This window comes from Chelonia mydas, chromosome 3 (genome assembly GCF_015237465.2).
Source record: "Chelonia mydas isolate rCheMyd1 chromosome 3, rCheMyd1.pri.v2, whole genome shotgun sequence".
Lineage (NCBI taxonomy): Eukaryota > Metazoa > Chordata > Testudines > Cheloniidae > Chelonia > Chelonia mydas.
The window spans coordinates 129,729,692-129,751,721 of record NC_057851.1 but is presented as its reverse complement, the minus strand read 5'-3'; the positions used below and the strand labels follow the sequence as shown (position 1 = coordinate 129,751,721).

The following is a 22,030-nucleotide window of genomic DNA, read 5'->3' as shown; positions in this document are numbered from 1 at the left end:
ATATAAACTTTACTTTCCACTGCCATGGCAACTGCTGCATGTTTGGCAAAAAGCTTCAAGAGAAGAAAAGGAGCTCAGAGCTCAGCTGGCAGATGTCCAGTGTAATCATGCCGCAGAGCTGAAATGAGGCCTTTGGCAGCCTTCCAAGTTACAAAGAACAAAGATGTCAGTTCCTAATGTTGGCGGCAGAGCTTGTTTGGCACCCTTATATGGTTTCCCAGAACTCCTTGTCTTGGCTGCCTTCCATTCCCTTTAGGGCAGCAAACAGGATTAGCACACACAGACTTGTTTTTCTCTTTTCTCCTCCAACTGTTCCAATGACATCATCCCTGCTGCATTCATTTGCCAGCAGGGTGACTTTGGCTTTTTTCTTCTTCTTCTTCTTCTTCTTCTTCTCTCCTTTACAAAAAACACAATGTTTTAAATAATTCTTGCACCACTTTGCGTTAAATTAAAAACACCGCGGTGCAGTGAGTTTAGCCGAATAAAGGCAGACAGGCTGTATTTTATTTTTTTGATAATTGAATTCCTGCAAGATAAAAATCTCATTTTCCTCAGTCGGCTGTAATCAGCACTCACAGAGATGTGGTTTCCAACTGCTCTCATCATGTGCTTCCTTATGAAACTCCACAGAGAGAGAGACTTGGCTCCAGTACAGATTTAAAGGGCCCATAACCGGTTAAACTATTCTTGTCACATACAAGTACACATATGAGTGCTAGGTAATGTGGTGCTGATTCTTGTCTGTCTTTACATATACACACATTACCCAGCGTGGCTCTCCACCTTGTCACAAGCACACACACATTCAGAGAATTCCTACATAACGTAGCTCTAATTTCTGACACACCCAGGAGCGCTATCTGGTGCAGCACTGATTCTTGTCTGTCTCTCTCTATACACACACACAAAGTGTAGCTAAGATGTGTGTCACATGCACATACACTCAAATAGTTGCTATATAACATGGCTCTGATTTTTGCCGTGTGTGTGTGTGTGTGTGTGTGTGTGTGTGTAAAAGAACGTGGCTCTACCCAGTTCTTGGAGGGGGAGTGGGGGGAATTGAATAAGTAAAAGTTTTAAACGGCAACCTAAATACTGGTTTCAACTAGCAGGCAGCAGAACATTATGTAACTAATCCCTGGATTCATGAAACAGAGTCAAGGTTTGCTGACTGCAGATATTCCGCCTCCTCCTCTCCCCCTTCCTCTCAGATTCATGAACTAGTTTTCAGATTCATGAATCACTTAGGAGCCAGTGAGGGGAAGGGAAAAAAATAGTATTGATCTAATTTCAATAGAAATTGGCTCATGATGATCATGCTGGCTGCTGAGAGTTTACACGTCTGGAGGCTAGTTCCATTATCTGCCTGCAGCAAGAAAAAACCCTATCTTAAAAATGTTGCTCTAGCTTCATTTTAAACTACAGTATTATGTCCATTGCTGCAATTTATTCTATCTTGGTTATCATGCATAGGGGGCCTGGTTCAAAGCCCATTGCAATCATTGCACATTGACTTCAGTGGGCTGTGAATCAGGCCCACACTTCTATGTGCTATATAGCCTCCCCGCTTACTCAATCTTCTTTTGATTTTATATGCAGCTTAATTACACTGCAAATACATAGGAAAGCCAAAACAATTTGGTGCAAGCATTTTCCCAGATTTTCTTGTCCCTTACAATACCCTGCAGCTGAACATGTGGCTGGCTCCTGAGTGCAGAAAAGTCAGACAGAACTTAATTGTTTTACATGTAAATAAGATAGTTTTTTTTTCTTTGAATCACTTCTGTTATAATGAAAACTCAAACCTAAAATGCAGATTAGAAGGTGATCAATCTGAATCACTCAAAGCCTGCACTTTCCCCCACTTTAAAAAGGGATCACTGTCAAATTATGAGTTGTCTGAGAGTTTAAACAATCCTGCCTGGCTGATTCCCTTTCTTGTATTATGGTATTTAGGAGTCAATGCCATATTTCAGAATCTAAAGATGGATCTGAACTGGAACAGCAGATCTGAATATCTCAACTGAGGTTTGGATCCAGAGCTTGGAGTGCATCTTTACTCTAGTCCTACAGTAGTCTGTTAATAGAGTCGTTTTATTTAGGAGGCTTTTATACACTGCAGGGCATGGGAGATCAGTGCAGAGGAAACCAGGGGATTCTCCACCTTCCCCCACAAACTCCAAACATCTTTCTGTGCTGGACTTAAATATTCATTCTTTTCTAGGTGAATTCATTTCCCTCCTCTTCCATCGATTCTTCTGTGGTTTGCATTATTGTTTAACTATATTACATGATGCTGCTTCACGCCTCAGTTTTGAGATCACTTTATGGCTCCTTCACCTTCAAGGAATTATATCAATAAACCACTGGAGTTCTGCATCTCCTCCCACAGCAAAACAACCGGATAATGACCTATATGTGTTTGGATCCAATATCTTGAATATAAGGTTTGTATCCCTCTTCTTCAAATATGCTGTTTTGCCATCCCATGTTTGTTTCACTTGGCACATATCTGATGATGTGATGTTTACTTCCTTTTTATCACTGCAACACAAGAGACAGTGTGAGAGGCCCAAAGGGGATTTCTGTGCTTTAAATGAAAGCTTAGTCAGTGGCAATAAATTAAATAAAATCTATCCATCTCTATATACATAGCTTTCTGCAGCTATGTATATCTCCCCTATATACAGTACTTATACAACTTAGCATTTTTGATTTTTCCTGTTTGCCTTCACTTTCTGAGTTGACAAAAATCACTGAATATTTGTCAGCACTGGACAAACAGGAAGAGCCGAATGATCCAAAAAAAATTGAATTTTTTTTATTATTTTGCATTTGGTAATTGGATTTTTCCACTGTCTGTCTGTCTCTCTCACTCACACACACACACACACACACACACGTATGTGATGATGCACTTGAGTTGGTAGAATCTCTCTCTCATACACACATGCACACAAAATGTATGTGATGATAAACTTGAGTTGGTAGGAAAGCTTTATGTAACAGCCACTCAGTCTAAGACTCACAGTGCAGGAAGTGTTCTGTTTCCAAAGTTCCACATAAAAACTGGCAGCACATCAAACCCTCTGTTTCATAACAGACTAGAAATAGGATTTTCTAGTACCATTCAGAGAATGCTGCTTATTGTGCAGGGAGCTGGAATTTTATGAATTGTTAATGGTTAACTAAACAATGGCCTGAAAATTCAGTGGCTTTTTTCAGAATGACTGATGTGTATACTGTACCAGTGAGGCTGTCTGGAGGCAGTCATTCCAGCCAGACCCTGCCCATTAATAATTGAAGGCACCTTTTCAAAGAATTAAGATCCTTAAATAATTAATAACAACTACATAATTATGTAATTAGCTGGGAGGGGAGATACCATGATCATGAAGGTGGCTTTTCTAGGATGAGGCTCATCCATTGCAATCCAGATATGCTGACTCCTACAATTTCCTTAAATGCAGGGACCTTCAATGCATAGTTTGTGGAGGTTGGTGAAGCAGTGTGTGTGTTGGGGGAGCTGCATTCCTGTGTCCCCTGGAATATAATTGTAGAGAGGCAATGTGATCTAGTGGTCAGAACACAGCATTAGGAACAAGGTCGTTGGATCAGGGTATGACCTTAACCTATCTGTCTCTATTTCCCCCTCTAAAATCAGAACACATCCACCTTGGTAATGTACCTGGTGATCCATATGTGAAAAGTGCTACCTGAGAGCTAAATCATAATAATAAATGGATTAGTGATCTCATTGATAGAAAGATGCCTTCCCCCCCATACAGCTCATATCAATTAAGTTTACCTTATTGTTTCCTTAGTTTCATTGATTGCCATGTAATCCCCAGTTTTTCTCCTGGAGTAAATTGTATATTTTCCGAGATTTGGGGCTTTATTATGCCTAGCCCTGCACAGGTGCCCAAGGGGAAAAGAGGCAAGTAATATGAATAATACCTTGCTCTTAATTCCTAAATCTCAAAGTTCTTTACAAAGGAGGTCTGTATCCCTATTTTATAGATGGGGAAAGTGAGACTCATAGGGGTAAAGTAACTTGCCTCAGGTTTCTTGCCAGATCAGTGGTACAGCAGGGAATAGAACCCAGGTCTCCTGAGTCTCAGCTAAGTGCTAAAGCCACTAGCCCATAGCACCTCTTTTCATCCATCTGCAGGAGCTGACCACCAATACACTGAGTACAGAGCATGTAGAGATTAGCACAAAGATAGGTGCTAGCTTCAAAATGGCTGAAGAGGGGAACCATGGCCCTGCTCAGGGGAAATGCACGCCACATTCCACAGAGAGAAGGTACAATGGCTGCTCTCTTCTTCTGCTTCTGGGAATCTCAAAGAGAACTCTGCCAGATGAGGCCCCAGAGCTTTCATATCACCATAATCAGCCCCTTTTTGATTAAAATGTGTCTATTTTCAAGCATAGAGAAAAGTGAGTGCATTAAATAGATTCACGGAGATGGGAAGGACCTATGAATTCATCTTGTTCATTCCCCTATCCTTGTTGATGAAGAGTTATTCCCTCTAGGATATCATCCAGTACTTTGTCCAGTCTAGTTTCAATCACCCATATGATGGGGCTTCCCTTAAGAGACTGTGCCATCCTCTAATCTACCCCGCTGTTGGGAAACAAATATTTCCAGATACTTACTCAGCTTCAGCAATTCCTCTCTCTGCTTGCTCGTTACACACATCCGTTGCTTGTAGACTTGTATCTCCTTTGGCCATCATCCTTTAGCTAAACTACACAGATTTAGCTCTTGTAACCTTTCTTCATAGGTTAATCTTCATCTTCTGGTCCTTTCATCATTTTTGTTGCTATTCTCTCAATCTGTCTTTTATAGAAGGCAGAATTCCAGATGTGGGCTAACCAGTGCTATGCTGAGAGACACTATCAGTTCCTTGATATATATATATATATATGTGTGTGTGTGTGAGAGAGAGAGAGAGAGAGAGAATAGGATGTGTTTAGTCTCACAGCCCCAAAATACATTAGCCTCAATTTTCTGGGCTGGCTGAGCTGTGCTTAGTGCAGGCCTGGAGAGATGCAAAGATGGCTTTATGTCAACTTTGCAGTTCCCTGACCCTGTGGCCAATGGGTGCTAGCTCAGTGCCTGGCACAAGATAAAAGGGCCTGAAGGTTATTCTATCTTACCCTGACTAAGAACAGCAGTCAAGGACTGGTAAGGTGGAACAATGCCTTGGCCATATCTCCTTTTCCCTGGCCATGCCCCCTTCATAGGGGGCTATGGCAGGGCTTTGTCATAGGAACTGCTATTCTGTACTTGCAGGACTGAGATTCTATACGGGAAAATAATTCTAGGCCCATTTAAAACAGGACGATGTCTGCTTTGCACCACTAGGGTGCCATCCATCGCTAATGTGGCTGGAAGATGCTGGAGAATCAAGCATGTCAGGTTGTTTTGCCAATATACTGCGTTAAAAGCCCATATCCAATTTGCTGTCTACTCATCCTCATGTCTTTCTCAGCATTGCTGCTTTACAAGTTGCTCTATCCTCCATCCCACTCCCTCCCAAAGCTTGCATTTTCCTGGATGGGTATAATTTTGTAGCCATATTTTGACTCCCTCCTAGTCCCTTTACACTATTTGTATCCTCTCCTCTCTGGTGCTTGCATATCCTCCCAGTTTAGTATTATCTGCAAGTTTAGGGCCTTGTGCTGCTGCTGTTATGCACATGGATCTCCTATTGAAGTCAGTGGGAAATCTACTCCCAGAGCAGTGGCAGCAGGACTGGGCCTCCAGTGTGCTGCTTACCCTCTTCCTCTAGATGTTAATAAAAATGTGAAATAAAACTTGGCCTAGCACCGATCCTTTGCTTGCTCCACTGGCCAGCCCCTCACAGTGTGATACGTTGCTGTTTCTCATTTTGTTTTGCTTTGTTTACAGTACTCAGTCCAGCTTTCAGTCCATGTGCAAATACTCAAATCCAAGCCAAGTTGAATTAATTTCAAGAAAGGTTTCACAAGACTCTGTCAACCACTTTACTGAAAACCAGACATACCGGACCTGCTCTTTTTCTCTCTTTCCCACTCAGACGCCAATCCTACATCAGGATCTGCTCACACAGCCTCCTGTGACAGTGTGGAGTCCGACGGATGTCAGTGGGACTCCATATGGGCACAGGGGTTCATACTAGCAGATGCCACTGCAGAATCGAGGGCACATTTTATAATTTGGTTAAAAAAAATATTTCTCTGAAATGATTTGTTCTTTATTAAGTCCATGCTGTTGATCATTCACACTGTTGTTACCCCTCTTAACAGGAACATTCCCTGTTACCTCTCACATTGGTTCCATTATTTTACCAGTCATAGAAAGTAATGGCCAGGATTGCTTTTCCATTCCTCCCAAGCTTTGAATGGACCGGGAGGGGCTCAGATGGTGTAAATTGCCATAGCTCCACTGAAGTCATGAGAGATGTCAAAAAAGTCATGACAACTTCCATCAGCTGAGATCTGCCCAAAAGACTGCACTTCCCACTCACACTGACAGGCATAAGGCACATGGTGTGGTAGCTCATATTGCTACTGTTCATGCTCTGCCTGTTCTCTGCATAAAGAAGATACTTCAGTCTCTAGGTTTCACGAGCACCACGTTTAGTTACAGTCACAAGGAAAGCCTGACTTCCCCCATAAGTTTAAAATACAGCTGGCATTCCAAACCAAATTTTTAGAAGGATCTTTACTTTTTCAGATGGGTCTTCTGATTGAATTTGTCAGCATAGGTATCGACAAAAAGCCAGTAAGGTAAAACCTGGAAGCAGTAAATATATACAAATCAGTATGTTGTAATGATACAGATCCCAAGGGAATTAGCAAACTTTCTGAGATGCTGTCAATTATTTTTGAAAAAACTATGAAGAACACGAAGTTTCAGAATACAGAAGATTCCTTAATGCATTGTCATGTGCCATAGAAAAGGTCATCTGTACCTCAGATATCAGAGTGTGATGTGATACGCCGTTTCAATCCTAACTAGGCAATTTTGTTTACCTCTTGGCTCAGAATCATCTCAAATTTGTAACATTTTACATAAAACTCCATTATGCAGTGATTTAAAATCCCTCATTAAAGCACTGTCTGCTTTAGAAAACTGACACATTGTTGACACTGGTGATCAGCACCATAAGGTGCCCCTGAACTAGTGCTGAATAGAGCATGAAGGGGAGGAGTCTGTTGACAGGGAGCCCTAAATTTTGGCTCCAATTACCCACTCCTCCCCTTCACTCTACTTATCAACCATGGAGCAGAACTCATGACAAGCAAGGTTCCTTTCAGAGAGGGATCCGAATGACAACATTTGGATCCCAGGTTACATCGGAATCGGAACATTCCAAAGCTCAGGCTGTTTGGATTTGTTGCTCTGACTCTGCTTGTTTTAGGGCTTGTCTTTACCGCAGTGTTAGTGTGTGTCATGGACACTCGAATCAAGAGGCTGCATGAAGCATTTTTATTAGTAGTGCAGATAGGCCGAGTGTCCCAGGCTACATTTTTAGCTTGAGCTTCAGCAGCACCCTAGCCCCCAACCCGCTGATGGGCCATTGAGCCTGAGTTTTAAGCACCACTTAACCTGAGCTAGAGACTTTTGTGTGTTCCTGACAGTTGGGTGGGGGGGGCAGCCCTTGAGTTTACCTCACAAACTTACAGTACAGTGAAGACAAGCCCATAGACAACAGCATCTCAGAGTCTAAGGCCAGAAGGGATCATTAGATCATCTTGTCAGACCTGCGTATCGCAGGCTATTAAATTTCACTCTGTTACCCATGTACTGAGCCCACAAGGTTTGTGCACCGAATATTACAAATCACTTTTTTTTATTTAGTCCATATCTAATTCTTCACTGTCAGCACTTCCATTATAAATCCCCATTAGCGATGTTGCTGAGGTATAAATGAGAGTAGGATTTGGCCCATTGAGTTTAGTCTTCTTTCATCACATTTGCACAGAGTTTTTCAACCAAATGCACAGTGTTTTCTTTCCATACCTTTCAGTTTAACATAATGGTGATAAATGAAGTGACACTGATAAATTTTTAGTTTATTTAAAGTTGTTTATCATCCATATCTATTATGGAAAGTCATCAACTATGCAAAATGTGGGGATGTTTAGAGAGTTTTTAATGACAGGTTTCAGAGTAGCAGCCGTGTTAGTCTGTATTCGCAAAAAGAAAAGGAGTACTTGTGGCACCTTAGAGACTAACCAATTTATTTGAGCATAAGCTTTCGTGAGCTACTGCTCACTTCATCGGATGTCTAATGTGTATCTATTTATGGCTCTGATGCCTCCTCCTTTGTGCTTTGCTCAGGTGCAAGTGGTCCAGAGACATTCCATTAAGTAACTCTCTTGTGTCGCTTACATGAAAAGGGAACTTGCCAGCTAGGGTTTGGTGGGAAGGCCTGGTGAATCTGGCCTGGTTTGGGGGGTGTTACAAAACATGCTTTCGTTTAGTTATAAGGCGTTTCACAGGATGGGACAAATCCTCCCCTGCTGCTGGTGCCGGAGTAAGGAATTCTGGGAGCCTGTGCACGATGGAAACTGGAATGGGGGGGCACCTGACTGGCATTTCAACCTAGTGTGTGGGGTTTCAGCATCACTCAGGTTTGACCCTGCCCCACCCTTCATCATGATGGAGGATAGGCTGGGGATAGAAGCATTTCTCCCAGGCTGCATGGTGCTCTCTGTGGCTATTTCTGCAGCCCATCACCTCTGTGGCCGTTCCCCCCGTGTAGGGGGTTTGGCTGGTGGATCTCTGTACTGATGGATCCACTCACTGGCCACACCACAGACTCCTCCCCACACCTTCCTTGGAACTACAGAGGGAGCACAACACAGCAGCAGCAACCAGGAGGTGTTTGAGCCTCTCAGAGTGAGCTCCTGCAACCTGGCCCCACTCAGCAGATCCACACTAGTTCCACTGCTTGGGAAGCCCTAGATACCCAAGGGGGATGGCAGGCAGAATTTCAGACTGTCTACTAATAATATGGACTCAAACGTGTGCTGTGCTTTGAAACTTGGCAGAAGAAACAGCCTAGGAGTAATTGTTTGTCTGCGAACAACAGCGGCTGTTTGCACACCTGTAACACAAAGACAGCCAAAAAGAAATGAAGTTTGTTCAACTCAAAATGTATTTTGCATTCCTGTAATTGGAAAATAGGTTTGTTTAAAAACAATAACAGCAGCTTGCTATGCTCTCTGGTAAATTCGTAACGCTGTCAAGGCCAAGTTGTGCCCAATGGAGGACCACATTGGCAACTAGCCAGAGAGCCCGAAGGCTGCTTAGGCTGTGTCTATAGTACAAACCTGTGGGTGTGATTCCCCTGCTCGGGGACACATACTTGTAGCTCCAGGAGAGCCAGAGTGTGTGTATATATAGCAGCGTAGCTGCGATAGCACAGGCAGCAGCAGAGGAGGCATGACTGAGACTCATTGGGGCTGGATCATCGGCTAGCGTACGTCTGTGCAGCCACTGACGTCAATGGTGCTCTGCTGAATTACCCCCAGCCAAGGACCTAGGAGCCTCGTCTGCACAGAGTGCATCTGTTTTGGAAGATGAGGCTAGGTGCAGGCTCCATTGCAGAAATCCCTGAATTGCACTAGGCCGGACTTTCATCACCCCTGCCCTACATTGTTCTAGTATTTACAAGACAAATCACTTTAAATGGCCAAGATGGTATAGATTTTCAGGCTGGTTTTTGTCTCCTAGCCCTGGTCTACACTACAAACTTAATCCACAGCCCTGAGCAACACAGTTATACCAACCAAACTCCTGGTGTAGACAGCACTGTGTCCATAGAAGAGCTTCTCCCATTGACATAGATACCACCTCTCCGGGAGGTGGATTAATCACGCAGATGGGAGCATCTTCACTTAAGTGCAACAGCTGCCGTGCTGTAAGTGTAGACAAGCCCTTAGCTTGCACAGTAACCACTTTGCAAAAAGGTGTTTAAAATGGTCAGTATCCTGGTATCAGTTTACACCGTGTAAATCCAGAGAAACTCCACTGGAATCAGAGAGTTACCTTGCATTAACCCCAGTGAAACCAGCAACAGGATTTGGCCTGATGTATTCAATAATAGATATTACAGTAAAGAATTCAAATTAGGGAGTACGCAAAACCCGGGTCCCCTAAAGGCGTCTCAAATGTCAGCATCATAAATTGGACCAACTCCTGTTGGTGAGAGAGAAACTTTCAAGTTGAAACAGAGCTCCTCTGGGAAACTAACTCAACCAGTGCGGAGCAAAACACCAACAACAGTGCATACAGCATCATATTTTTGCTTTGTTTAAAGTGGCAAGAAAAAACAAAGGAAACTAAACAACAACAAAAATAAATTAAAACAAAAGCCCCTGGATGTCAGTCTGATCTTACATACACACAGTTTTCCAGTAAATCCAGTTACTCCACTTATATCTGGATTTACACCAGTATAACGGTGAGAGCAGAATCTGGCCCCAGCTTGTGTCTGAGGGGGACTGCAGCTGCAGATGGCACTCTTATCACTATGCAACAGGAAGGGAGGGTTTTCTCACACATCCCACACAAGAAATTAATTGTCAGTATTGTTGGCTAATCACATTTTCTGTGCTGTCCTTATGTCTGGCTCCTGGAAGACTAATCACTGTCCTGATAAGCAGGTTTGCTAGATAGAGAGCTATCCACACAACAACTTGCTTTCCTCACAGAACCCATCCTCAGAACCATCTTGGTAGCCAGACCTAAAACTCATGTCACACCACTACTTTTATCCCTTGCACGTCTCTTACTTCCTTTCTATTTCTCTGCAGTTTCTGTAACAAACTGTGTCCAGCCTATCTGATGTATTCTTCTCAGCTATACAAATACTGAGAAGGCTAATAACTGGTATATCTTAAAGATCTATGTCTGTATCTTCAGCTAGAATGCTGTGTAAAAGACCCCAATTTCCTTTGTAAGGAAGTATTAATAATGGGGTTGTTTGGCCTTGCCTGCAAGATTTAAAGAGCACAACAGCAATACTGCTTTGAGGAGAAATCTGTGTCTGAAAAGGTCCTTTGGGAATTAAACAAGTCAATTTTTACCAGATAGAAAACAATCAAGGAGCTGGCATAAATGGGAGGAAATGAATAATTCCAGAGAATGTGACTGGGTGTCCATGTGTTTGACCAGTAGCAAGAAACACTGTTTAGCAGAAAGCAATATCTAAAACTGAATGTTTTGGTCTTATTGTTAGTGAATTAAGAATCATGTCAAGAAAATGACTAGAGCTGGGTGGGAACAGTTTTCCCATCCTGTGCAAATTTTTGGAAATTTCTCCTTTCCTGAATCAGGACAAAAAGTCAAAATCTTGAAAATTTCTGCAAATAAACACAAAATTTGGGTCAATTCAAATGTTTCATTTTGATTCGAAATTTTTTTTAAACATTCTAATATAAATAGCTTAAATTTCAAAACAAAGTCTTTTCAAATTGGAGACCTTAATTTTTTGTGTGTTTTGAAAATGTGGATAATAGGACCTTCTGACAATTTTTAGAACTTTTTTCCCAAAAATTTTCAAGTAGAGAAATTTGAGAAACTGACCCTTTCCCATGCAAAGTTTTGGTTTCAACCAATTGGCATTTTTCAACAACAACAAAAAAAGGTGGTCAAAAAATTCCTAACCAGCTCTTGCAGTAACTTATTCGCTCAGGGCTTGTCTACACTTACAGTGGGGCAGCTGGGCTGCTGTAGCACTTAGTGAAGATGCTACCTATGCCAACAGGAGAGCTTCTCTCATCGGTGTAGGTACTCCACCTCCCCATGAGACGGTAGCTATGTCAACGGGAGAAGCCCGTCTGTCGACATAGCGCTGCCTACACAAAGGGGTTAGTTAGATTGGTATAATTACGTCGCTCGGAGGGTATGGATTTTTCATGCTGCTGGAGTGATGTAGTTATACTGATATAGGCCAGGAGTGTAGACCAAGCCTCAGACAGACATCTCCCCATGGAAGGGAAAGGCCCTATAATTGAAGGGCCATCTGCTCGGTGTAGATGGACACTGCTTGGCTCCAGATTGCAAGCACAGGGCTATAGTCTCCAAAGGCTACACCTCTGGATTAAAGATGAGGGTAGTCACAAGCTACATTTTAGAATTCAGATGGCTGCCCTGCATTTGGCCGCACTTTGGCCTCCTGGATCTAAAACTAACCTTGTAATCAGTTAGTTTTTCAGTCACTGATCTTCTTGAGAACATCAATCTGCTCTCTAATTCTGTAACACAGCCCACAATTTTCACAACAGTGAGGAGAGACAATCAATGAATATTGTACATGTGTCACAGTGTGCTGGCCTCTATCACATCCACAGTTTCTCAGGAATAAGTGACTCATTTCAGTCCTTTTCCTCTGAGGAAGGGTGGCAAAATATTTTTAGTTTCGCTCCCCTGCAAAGCCCTTTGGGTAACCAAATACTCGTTTGGGCTGACTGGCTTCCTCTTCCACACAGGGATCTTCTCTGTTCCCTTCTGTAAAGTCCCATGGGCTGCCAAAATGCTAAGGGATAAACCATGCAGGGAATGATATGTTTATTTAGAGCAGGGGTGGCCAACCTGTGGCTCTGGACCCGCACGTGGCTCTTCAGAGGTTAATATGCAGCTCCTTGCATAGACACTGACTCCGGGGCTGGAGCTACAGGTGCCAACTTCCCAATGCTCACTGTTCAACCCCTGCCTCTGCCACAGGCCCTGCCCCCACTTCTCCCATTCCCCCAAGGCCCCGTCCCTTTCCGCCCCCTTCCCTGAGCCTGCCACGCCCTCGCTCTTCTCCTCACTCCCCAGAGCTTCCTGCATACTGCATGAGGCACAGGGAGGGAGGGGAGGCATTGATTGGCGGGGCAGCTGGCAGGTGGGGTGTGGGCGTTGATGGGGGGCTGCTGACATAATACTGTGGCTCTTTGGCAATGCACATTGGCAAATTCTGGCTCCTTCTCAGGCACAGGTTGGCCACCCCTGATTTAGACTGTATGCTTCTTGAGGCAGGGACTGTCTTTTTGTTCGTATTTGTACAGCACCTAGCACAATGAAGACCTGGGCCATGACTGGGGCTCCTAGACACTACCACAATAGAAATAAATAATAATTAATAATCGTGGCCAACTCTGCCCACGTATCTACACCAGCAACACCATCACAGGACCTAACCAGATCAGCCACACCATCACTGGTTCATTCACCTGCATATCCACCAATGTAATCTACGCCATTATGTGCCAGCAATGCCCCTCTGCCATGTACATTGGCCAAACTGGACAGTCCCTACGTAAAAGGATAAATGGACACAAATCAGATATTAGGAATGGCAAAAATATACAAAAACCCTGTAGGAGAACACTTCAACCTCCCTGGACACACAATAGCAGATTTAAAGGTAGCCACCCTGCAGCAAAAAAACTTCAGGACCAGACTTCAAAGAGAAACTGCTGAGCTTCAGTTCATTTGCAAATTTGACACCATCAGCTCAGGATTAAACAAAGACTGTGAATGGCTAGCCAGCTACAAAAGCAGTTTCTCCTCCCTTGGTGGTCACCCCTCAACTGCAAGAAGAGGGCCTCATCCTCCCTGATTGAACTAACCTCGTTATCCCTAGCCTGATTCTCGCTTGCATATTTATACCTGCCTCTGGAAATTTCCACTACATGCATCTGATGAAGTGGGTATTCACCCACGAAAGCTTATGCTCCAATACCTCTGTTAGTCTATAAGGTGCCACAGGACTCTTTGCCTCTTTTACAGATCCAGACTAACATGGCTACTCCTCTGATACGTTTTTTAATTAAACCACATTGAACAGACTCATCCGACACCAGCAATATGGAGACATTTGGAGCCAAATTCTGCCCTGAGTTGCACCAGCTTTTTAAAATGCCTTTTATCATTTGTAAGTCTGCTCAGATAGATGTTAAATATTTGGGTTCTTAAACACTTTTTAAAAATAGCTATTTGTGTTTTTCATCATTCCCTTTATTTCTAGCACACCGTAGAGGGACGTGAAGACATACATTAAGTAGGTTGTGCCAAAGAGCAGAGTGGTCCACGTCCCAAAGGATATGTACGCGGTTGCTCTTGCTGTCATAGCACCTGCTGGTGGCAGGTCACTACATGGCAAGTGACTTCACCTCTAGCACCCCCCACCCTCCCCCCCCGGCTCCACAATGCCACTTCCTTGGCTCCACAATGGCCTTCTATGGCCTGGCCCTGCAGCCAGGTCACTTAAAAGTTTTCACCCCTTCCAGGGTAACAAAGGTCCAACTATAAGTCCAAATAAATATCCAAACTAATACTCCTTCTGCCCCTCTTGGGTGTTGCTGATTCTGCTCCAGCAGGATTCCCCCACTGTCTCGCTTCCCCAGGGACTCTGGCAGTTTCCATGCTGCCTACAGGCCCTAACCTATGACCTCCCTGACAGGAGCCTAACTTTTTCCTGTGGGTCCTTTCCAGCCTGGCTTCCCCAGGCCCTTCCAAGAGAGAGATCTCCCTTTGCTCCTCTCTCCTGGGATTCCTCTCCCCCACAGGGTTGCCAACTTTCTGATTGCAGAAAATGGAACACCATTGCCCCGCCCCTGCTCTGTCCCTTCCCCGAGGCCCCGCCCTGGCTCACTCCATCCCCCCTCCCTCCGTCACTCACTCTCCCCCTCCCTTGCTCATTTTCACCGCGCTGGGGCAGGGGGTCGGGTTGGGGTGTGGGAGGGGGTGTGGGCTCTGGGGTGGGGTCAGAAATGAGGGGTTCAGGGTGTGGGAGGGGGCTTTGGGTTGGAGCAGGGAGTTGGGGTGGGGGGGTAAAGGCTATGCCTGGGGTTACGGGCTCTGCTGTGGGGCCGGGGATGAGGGGTTTGGGGTGCAGGAAGGGGTTCCGGGTAGGGGGGTGGGACTGAGGGGTTTGGAGTGCATGAGGGGGCTGGGGCAGGGGGTTGGGGTGCGGGAGGGGGTACAGGCTCTGGGCTGGTGGTGTGGGCCCCAGGATGGGGCCAGACATGAGGGGTTCAGGGTGTGGGCGGGAGCTCCGGGCTCAGGCAGGGGTGTGGAGGCGGAGAAGGCTCTGGCTGGGAGTGCAGGCTCTGGTGTGGGGCCAGAGATGACGAATTTGGGCTGCAGGAGGAGGCTCTGGGCTAGAGCCAAGGGGTGCAGCGTATAGGAGAGGGTACAGGTTCTGGAAAGGAGTTTGGGTGTGGGAGGGGGCTCAGAGCTAGAGCAGGAGGTTCAGGGTGCGGGCTCCGGGCAGTGCTTACTTCAGGCAGCTTCCGGAAGTGGCAACATGTCCCTCTGACTCCTAGGGGGAGGGGTAGCCATGGGGGCTCTGTGCGTTGCCCCCGCCCGCAGGCGCCCCCCGCACAGCTCCCATTGGCGGTGGTTCCTGGCCAATGGGAGCTGTGGAGCTGGCACTCAAGGTGGAGGCAGCGCGTGGAGCTTCCTGGCTGCCCTTGTGTCTAGGAACCGGGCTGGACATGCTGGACGCTTCCCCAAGTCATGTGGAGCCAGGGCAGGCAGGGAGTCTGCCTTAACCCCACTGCGCTGCTGACCAGATTTTAATGGCTCGGTGCTAACTGGAACCACCACGGTCCCTTTTCGACTAAAGCAGACACCTGGCAACCCTACTCCCCCAGCTGAGTTCACGGCCCTGTTTAAGTAGTCCCTCTAACCCCTTCTAGCTGGGGTCAAGCATTATAATTAAGTCTCCCTCACACTCAGCTGGGGGAATAACTGTCTGGTCACAGGCAATGCCTTAAAGGGCATGCCTTAAAGGGCCATTCAGCCTGTGACATAATGACACTCTATTCTTTTTTTAAACAGACTATTTGAGGTCACCTTTAAGTTCTGGTCGTACCCAGAAGCATCAATGCCTAATGTCTTCCTGCCCTTCACTGCATTGGGTCATCATTGTCATGAAATGGTTCATTGTTTTTTGTGTTCCCTTGTACCCATCGTGAAATAGCCTTGGCAACACCATTTGCCTTGAAGCCAAATAAGCAATAATGCAAGACAGGATTTGCAACTATGGTGTCATCTATCAAGTGCATTAGGAAGTCTGAGGTCAAAGTACTGCTGACTACGTCGAGTGCTTGAAGAGTTCCAGTGTGCATTTTTTATACACAGGTTAAAATGGCTACTGAAACATTTCCAATCAGTTTCTCTATTCTTCATGGGGTTCTCTCACATAATTTTAAACAAAAATAGCTTTACTTACACAGCCAGTCTGGGTTAGATTCAAACCAGTCACCTAGATGTTAAAGGTGCTGTCTCCTGTTACCAGGTTTCTGTGCAGTTCTATCCGCCAAACTGTTATGTTTAGCTCTACACAAAGAGCAACCATACACAGTTTTCTGGGAGCACAACTTACCCTTGTGCAAAGTGGCTGTACAAAGCATATGCACCGCAGACGGCCCACTCAAATGGTGAATATGCCTTGGGTGGGCCCTCGACACTGGAGTGGACTTTTCCCCTCTCCTAACAACCTGCGTTGCCTGTGTAGAGAAGACTCAAACAAGGATGAACCAAAATAAGGTCTCCGTTAGCGCGGCCTATGCGTGCCTCCTCTGCAGCAAGCTGTAGCTGAAGACAAAATGGCAGCTAGCTCTGCAGCAAGGTGGGGGAGAGGGAACAATTCTCGATTTAAAGGTGCAATGCACAAAGTAATTCAAAGCGGAAACAAGCTGCATACACCACCCAACAATTAAAATTGGATCAGATATATTGAATGTATATACACATAATAATTGGGGGGAAACTGATAAAATATAAAAAGTTGCTCTTTGTGCTAAGACTTTGCACCCCGTGGGTATTGTGTGTGTGTGGTGTTTTTAAGAAGCAGGAACAATAAATATGGAAGGTAGTGTTCTATCCAGTTAAATAGCACTGGATAAAATGCATGTTTTCTCATATTAGACAGCTGGGATCCCTTGAAACTCCACCTGTAACTCGGCTGAAATTTCCCTTATCCACACATCTGCTTTTACTATTCTCAGTGGTTAAAAATGTGGAAATGCCGGAAACTTTGCTCTGGCAGCAAGCAGTCTGAAACCAACCTCCCAAATCCAATGAATTCTCTGACGCAACGACAAGAGCACGACAATCGGAGAAATGCCTGGGGAAGTGAATCAATAGCTAGGAGGCAAACCAGCTGCAGCGTAAGGATAGTGTAAGTAGCTGGAAGAAACTTTCCCAGCCACCAGGCAAGTTAGCAGAACAATACACAGAACAGGATGTGAGGCCCTTCCTGCCAAAATCTAGTTCTATGCCAAGGAGCATTTGGGCCTCCAGTTCTGTCTTTCTATCCGCATAATGCAAAGCCATGTTTGTCATTTTCTACCCATTTGCATATTAATAAAATGATGGTCTCATGTACCTTTTATGCTGAGATCTAATATTTGTCTTAAAAGATCTGTATGTCTTAATCCTTCTAACCTATATCCACCCCAATTGCACTGGTAGTAAACCCGCTTGGTGAGGCTGAGAATATTTTTGTTTCCTCTGTAGGTTCTAATTTTTAAAAGGATACTGCTGTTTCTTTTCTTTTCTGGAGGTGGATTTTTGTGCCAATGATTCCTCTCCCCAAACATCAGAGTGACGGTAATGGATTTCCATTTGGTCTGTTTTCCTGTCTCTCTCTAGTACCAATTGGATCTATCTCACTGTCTAGGCTCTGATACTGGCATCCATCACTGTAATATTTGAGTGCCTTCCCAGAATAAAACAATGACAGGAATGATTTTTTCTCTCTCTCCCTTCCATAATATTAGGAGATAGGTTTGGTTTTCTAATGAATACAAAAGAGTGTAGATACTGTGGAGGAAAATCTTGGGCAATGAGGTGGGCTTTGCATTTGTTTGTTTTGACTTGTATCCATTTAGCTTTTCAGTGGGGCCAGGTTTTTACCCATGGTGCCAGTCTAGTTTAGAAGCAAGCGGTCTACTTCTGTGCTGATCTTTTCAGATCTGTTGGCTGCCTTTAATGTTGTTGACACAGGATAGTGTGGGCTGGTGGGCAGGACCAACAGCTGGGGAAGAAGAATAACGCTCTCCCTAGCGGCACTGCGGCAGAGTTTCAGTCTCTTGCCTCAGGGCTTTATTATATAGTGACATAAACAAAGGATTCCAAACAAAAACAAGTCACACAGAACACTGGGGCCCAACTGGCAGACACCCTTCCAGCTTCTGAGCTAGATGAAAGGATGGCTGGGGGGCGGGAAACATACCCTTAACCCTCAGTAGCCACCACCATAGCCCCTTCTCTTGTGCCTTTAAACACCCCACCATACCCAGATCATCCACACGAGAGGCAGAGGTCTGTGATAACCCACTATGCAGTGGGACTTGTGCAGTGCTGTTCTACCTTGTCACAGGCAGTCACTCTTGAGTAGCTCTGCTGCTTTCTTTCTCAGAGATCCAGAGAGTGCCCTTTTCCCCTCCCAACTTTACAGGACATAACAGAATCACATATAATAGTCTATGTGCTGACACAACTTCTCCCCTCCTCAAATTTTTCTGAAATGACTCCCCTGCTGGCAGGTATTGTACCTGCCCCGCATAGTTCACAGATGTGTAATAAGGAAAATAAAAGAACATTGGTGGATAGGGAAGACACAGAGAGAAAAAGAGAGACAGACAGAAGTTATAGACACCTGTAAAACTATGGGCAAGGCATACTCCTGAGGTAACATACATGTTCCTCCCAGAGGTCAAATTATACACGTTGTGTTGTTTGACCGGTCCTTGTCGACCTTAGAAAATATATTTCTGTGAATGGCTAGTTGCCAGAGTGGGAGTAGAGAGTGCTGGGGTGGAGGTTAATGGTGGAAAGTTAACCAAGAGAAGTGAGACTGCTTGGTGCACAAGAAGAGGAAGGCACAGGGGACAGTGTGAGGAAAGGAGTAGGGCTGCGAATCTTATGTCTACACTGCAACTTTTTGCCAAAGTGAGTTACGTCAGCATAGAGCCGCCATGGCTAGGTATCCCACTGTGTAACTCGTCACCATCCAACCCACTGTCTTTTGGGAAATTTTGGCCATGCATGGTGGGACAGAAACAATTCATATAGGGGTGACTCCATGCAAGGGGTCAAGTTCTCAGTAACTATCTCCATCCCATGAGGTCATCTATATCCCATAATTATTGCGCCTTTTTTCAAAATCCCTCAGACCCGTGTGGCCTTCCTCACTGTCGACCATCTCTGACAGAAGCATGGATCCTGCACAGCTCTGCACTATTGTCATGAGGGTTGCAAGCACAGGGTGCATGATCCTCCAATATTTGCAGCGCCACAAGAAGAACCAAAAGAGAGGGCAGTGAGGGTTTCATGTTTCTAAAGAGAGAAAATGCAGATAAGGCCGCCTTCATATCCATCAGAAAGAAGCAGTTAAGGGCACAAACTCTTGTTTTCTTTGCAGATCACTATAACTTTCTAGGATTTTATTTTGCATAGACACTGGCCATTTAACTTTGCTTTTATTGTTATTTATATTACAGTAGCTACTCGAGGCTTCAACTGAGATTGGGGCCCCACTGTGCTATTTTTTGTACTGGCTTATGGTAAAACAGAGCCCTGCCCTGAAGAGTTTACAGTCAAGGCAGACAATGGATGGTAGGGGAAACCAACGCATGGAGAGGAAAAGTGACTCGCCCAAGGTAATAAAGCAGTGTGCTAATCATAGCCATGTGAGCGTTGTGGCATGGATAGTGGCTTGGGTTGTCCAAGTCCAAGCCCACCTGAAGCCCTGGGTCTGAGGTTAAATGGCTAGCCTCAGCCACTGCTTGTGCACCAATGTACATGCTGCTATTTTCAGTGCACTAGCTTGAGCAGAGCTAGCTTGAGTCTGGCTACTGGGAGGCTCACTCCCAGCTGCAGCACCCTACTCACTAGACCAGTGGTCTCCAACCTTTTTACACCCAATATCACTTTTTTAATCTAAGGGCAACCCAGGATCTACCCCACCCCTTCCCCGAGGCCCTTCCCCAAAGCCCCGCCCTGCTCACTCCACCCCACCCTCTCCCTTGCTTGCTCTTCTCCGACCCTCACTCACTTTCACCGGGCAGGGGCTGGGGTTCAGGAGGGGGTGGAGGCTCTGGGCTGGGGCTGTGGGGTTCGCAATGTGGGAGGGGGCTCTGGGCTGAGCCTGGGGCAGGGGGTTGGGGTGCAGGAGGGGGTACAGGGTGCAGAAGGGGGTATGGGGTGCTGGCTCTGGGAGGGGGCTCAGGGATGGGAGTTGGGGTGTAGCTTCCCACTGGGCAGCACTTATCTCCGGTGGCTCCTGGTCGGCAGCGGGCACAGCAAGGCTAGGGCAGGCTCCCTGCCTACCCTGGCCCCACATCACTCCTGGAAGGGGCGAACACGCCCCTGCAGCCACTGGGGGGAAAGGTGGGGCGCAAGTGGCTCCATATGCTGCCCCTCTCTGAAAGCACCACCCCCGCAGCTCTCCCGGCCAATGGGAGCTGTGGGGGCGGGGCTTGCAGGCAGGAGCAGTGTGCGGAGGGAGACCCCTGCCCCCCGGCCCTCCGGGGCTGCAGGGCTGTGCTGTTCGATTCTGGGAGCGGCATGGGGCTGGGATAGGCAGGGAGTCTGCCTTAGTGGCAGCCACTCTGCGCCGCCAGAGATCGCGATCGACTGGGAGAACCTGTAGGATTGACCAGTCGATCGCGATCGACCAGTTGGTGACCACTGCACTCGACCATGTTGCCCCTCTGCTTTTATTAATATTCCATCTACTAGTTCTACTTTCTCTAGGAATAGAAAACATGTCTCGACTGAGCTACGTGGCTACTCCATGCCATATATTTGCGATCGCTTTCAAACAATGGGTGTCTAGTTCTCTCTATCGTAGTTCTCTCCCAGCTGTCTTACAAATTCAGGCAGTGTTCCAAACCCTTGGAAAATACTTTAAAGGGTATTTTTTCTAGCTGTAGTGATGCAAATAGTGTATTCCCTGACACACTTTGTGTCTTTGATATATTATGCTCCTTGAACTAGCCCAAGAGTTTCACATGCTCGATTGCCTAAGAGAACCTCTTCCGTCTGGTGTTACAATGAACAGCAAAAAATGCTTTTTACCTTCTTTGGTCATGTTCAAACACCCTCTCTGCCACTTCAGTTGCTGGGGCATAATGGGTCTAAGTGCAACTTTCTTGTTTGTATAATTTGGCCTATACTTCAGGCTTCATTGTTATCAAAATTGTTTCTATGCCACTGCTTAATTTCAAGATGGCCTGTTACTGCAACATGCATCTGGGCTCAGCTGCAGAAATAGCTACTGAATGGCCTCACTAAGCAAGCAGTGGGGGACATTTTAGAACAGAAATAAGGATAAGCTAGAGATGTTGCCAAGCTAGTACTGAATCTAAATCCTTCCTGCACCATCACACATCACTTAAGGTCTGAACGAGGCTCTGCCATCCCCGGCTGTCATGCTGCTTGCCAGAATGGCTCCCTTCTTGAGGTTCTAGAACTTGACTTTTTTTTACTAGTATAGGTTGCTGGCCTATTGCTGAACCCCCAACCCAAAGGGCCAGTGGGCTGCTATTTATCTGCTCCCTTTGACTTATCTGGCTTGAGTAGTCCTACCAGGAGCTATATTCCTGCCAGCAGAGCTCTCAGGGTCATTGGAACACACAAATCAGCACGTCAAGGTGCAGTCCCTAGGGAAGGTAATATTAAGTAAATAACCTCTATAAATGTATAGGTCCCAGTGTGTCTTCTGGCTGGCTCCAGATTCATTGTTAAACTTATTCCTGTGCTGAATGCCTCCCCCACTCCGACTGGTTAACTGGAGCACTCAGCACCTTTTTTTGTGGTTGGCTCACTTTCTGTTTCCTTTATACCTCATCTTTAAAGGATATGATTGATCCATTAATTAACCTCTGGTGGGGCTACCCAGTGATCAGAGATTGCCGTGCAAATACCATCACAGGAATGGCTCTGTGCAGTTTCAAGTGCTTCTTCAAAAAGAACAGTTTCAATATAAGTTGCCTCACAGATGTCTATCCTAGTTACAGTGTG

General features: G+C 45.6%; 2 long non-coding RNA genes and 1 pseudogene across 2 annotated transcripts in view; 2 read left to right on the top strand and 1 right to left on the bottom strand.

Moving 5' to 3' along the window:
* Positions 1 to 392: 392 nt before the first annotated feature.
* LOC119565816 overlaps positions 393 to 22,030 on the bottom strand; it is a 71,577-nt gene continuing 49,939 nt past the window's right edge. Inside the window, exons 3-4 of the long non-coding RNA XR_005224799.2 lie at positions 4,663 to 6,787; positions 393 to 2,547 (exon numbers count right to left, since the gene is read on the bottom strand). This is a non-coding gene — a long non-coding RNA (uncharacterized LOC119565816). The remainder of the gene's footprint in view (positions 2,548 to 4,662; positions 6,788 to 22,030) is intronic.
* On the top strand, positions 3,365 to 3,540 carry LOC114021548 (annotated as a pseudogene).
* Positions 19,507 to 22,030, top strand: part of LOC122465313 — a 43,080-nt gene continuing 40,556 nt past the window's right edge. Inside the window, exon 1 of the long non-coding RNA XR_006290059.1 lies at positions 19,507 to 19,665. This is a non-coding gene — a long non-coding RNA (uncharacterized LOC122465313). The remainder of the gene's footprint in view (positions 19,666 to 22,030) is intronic.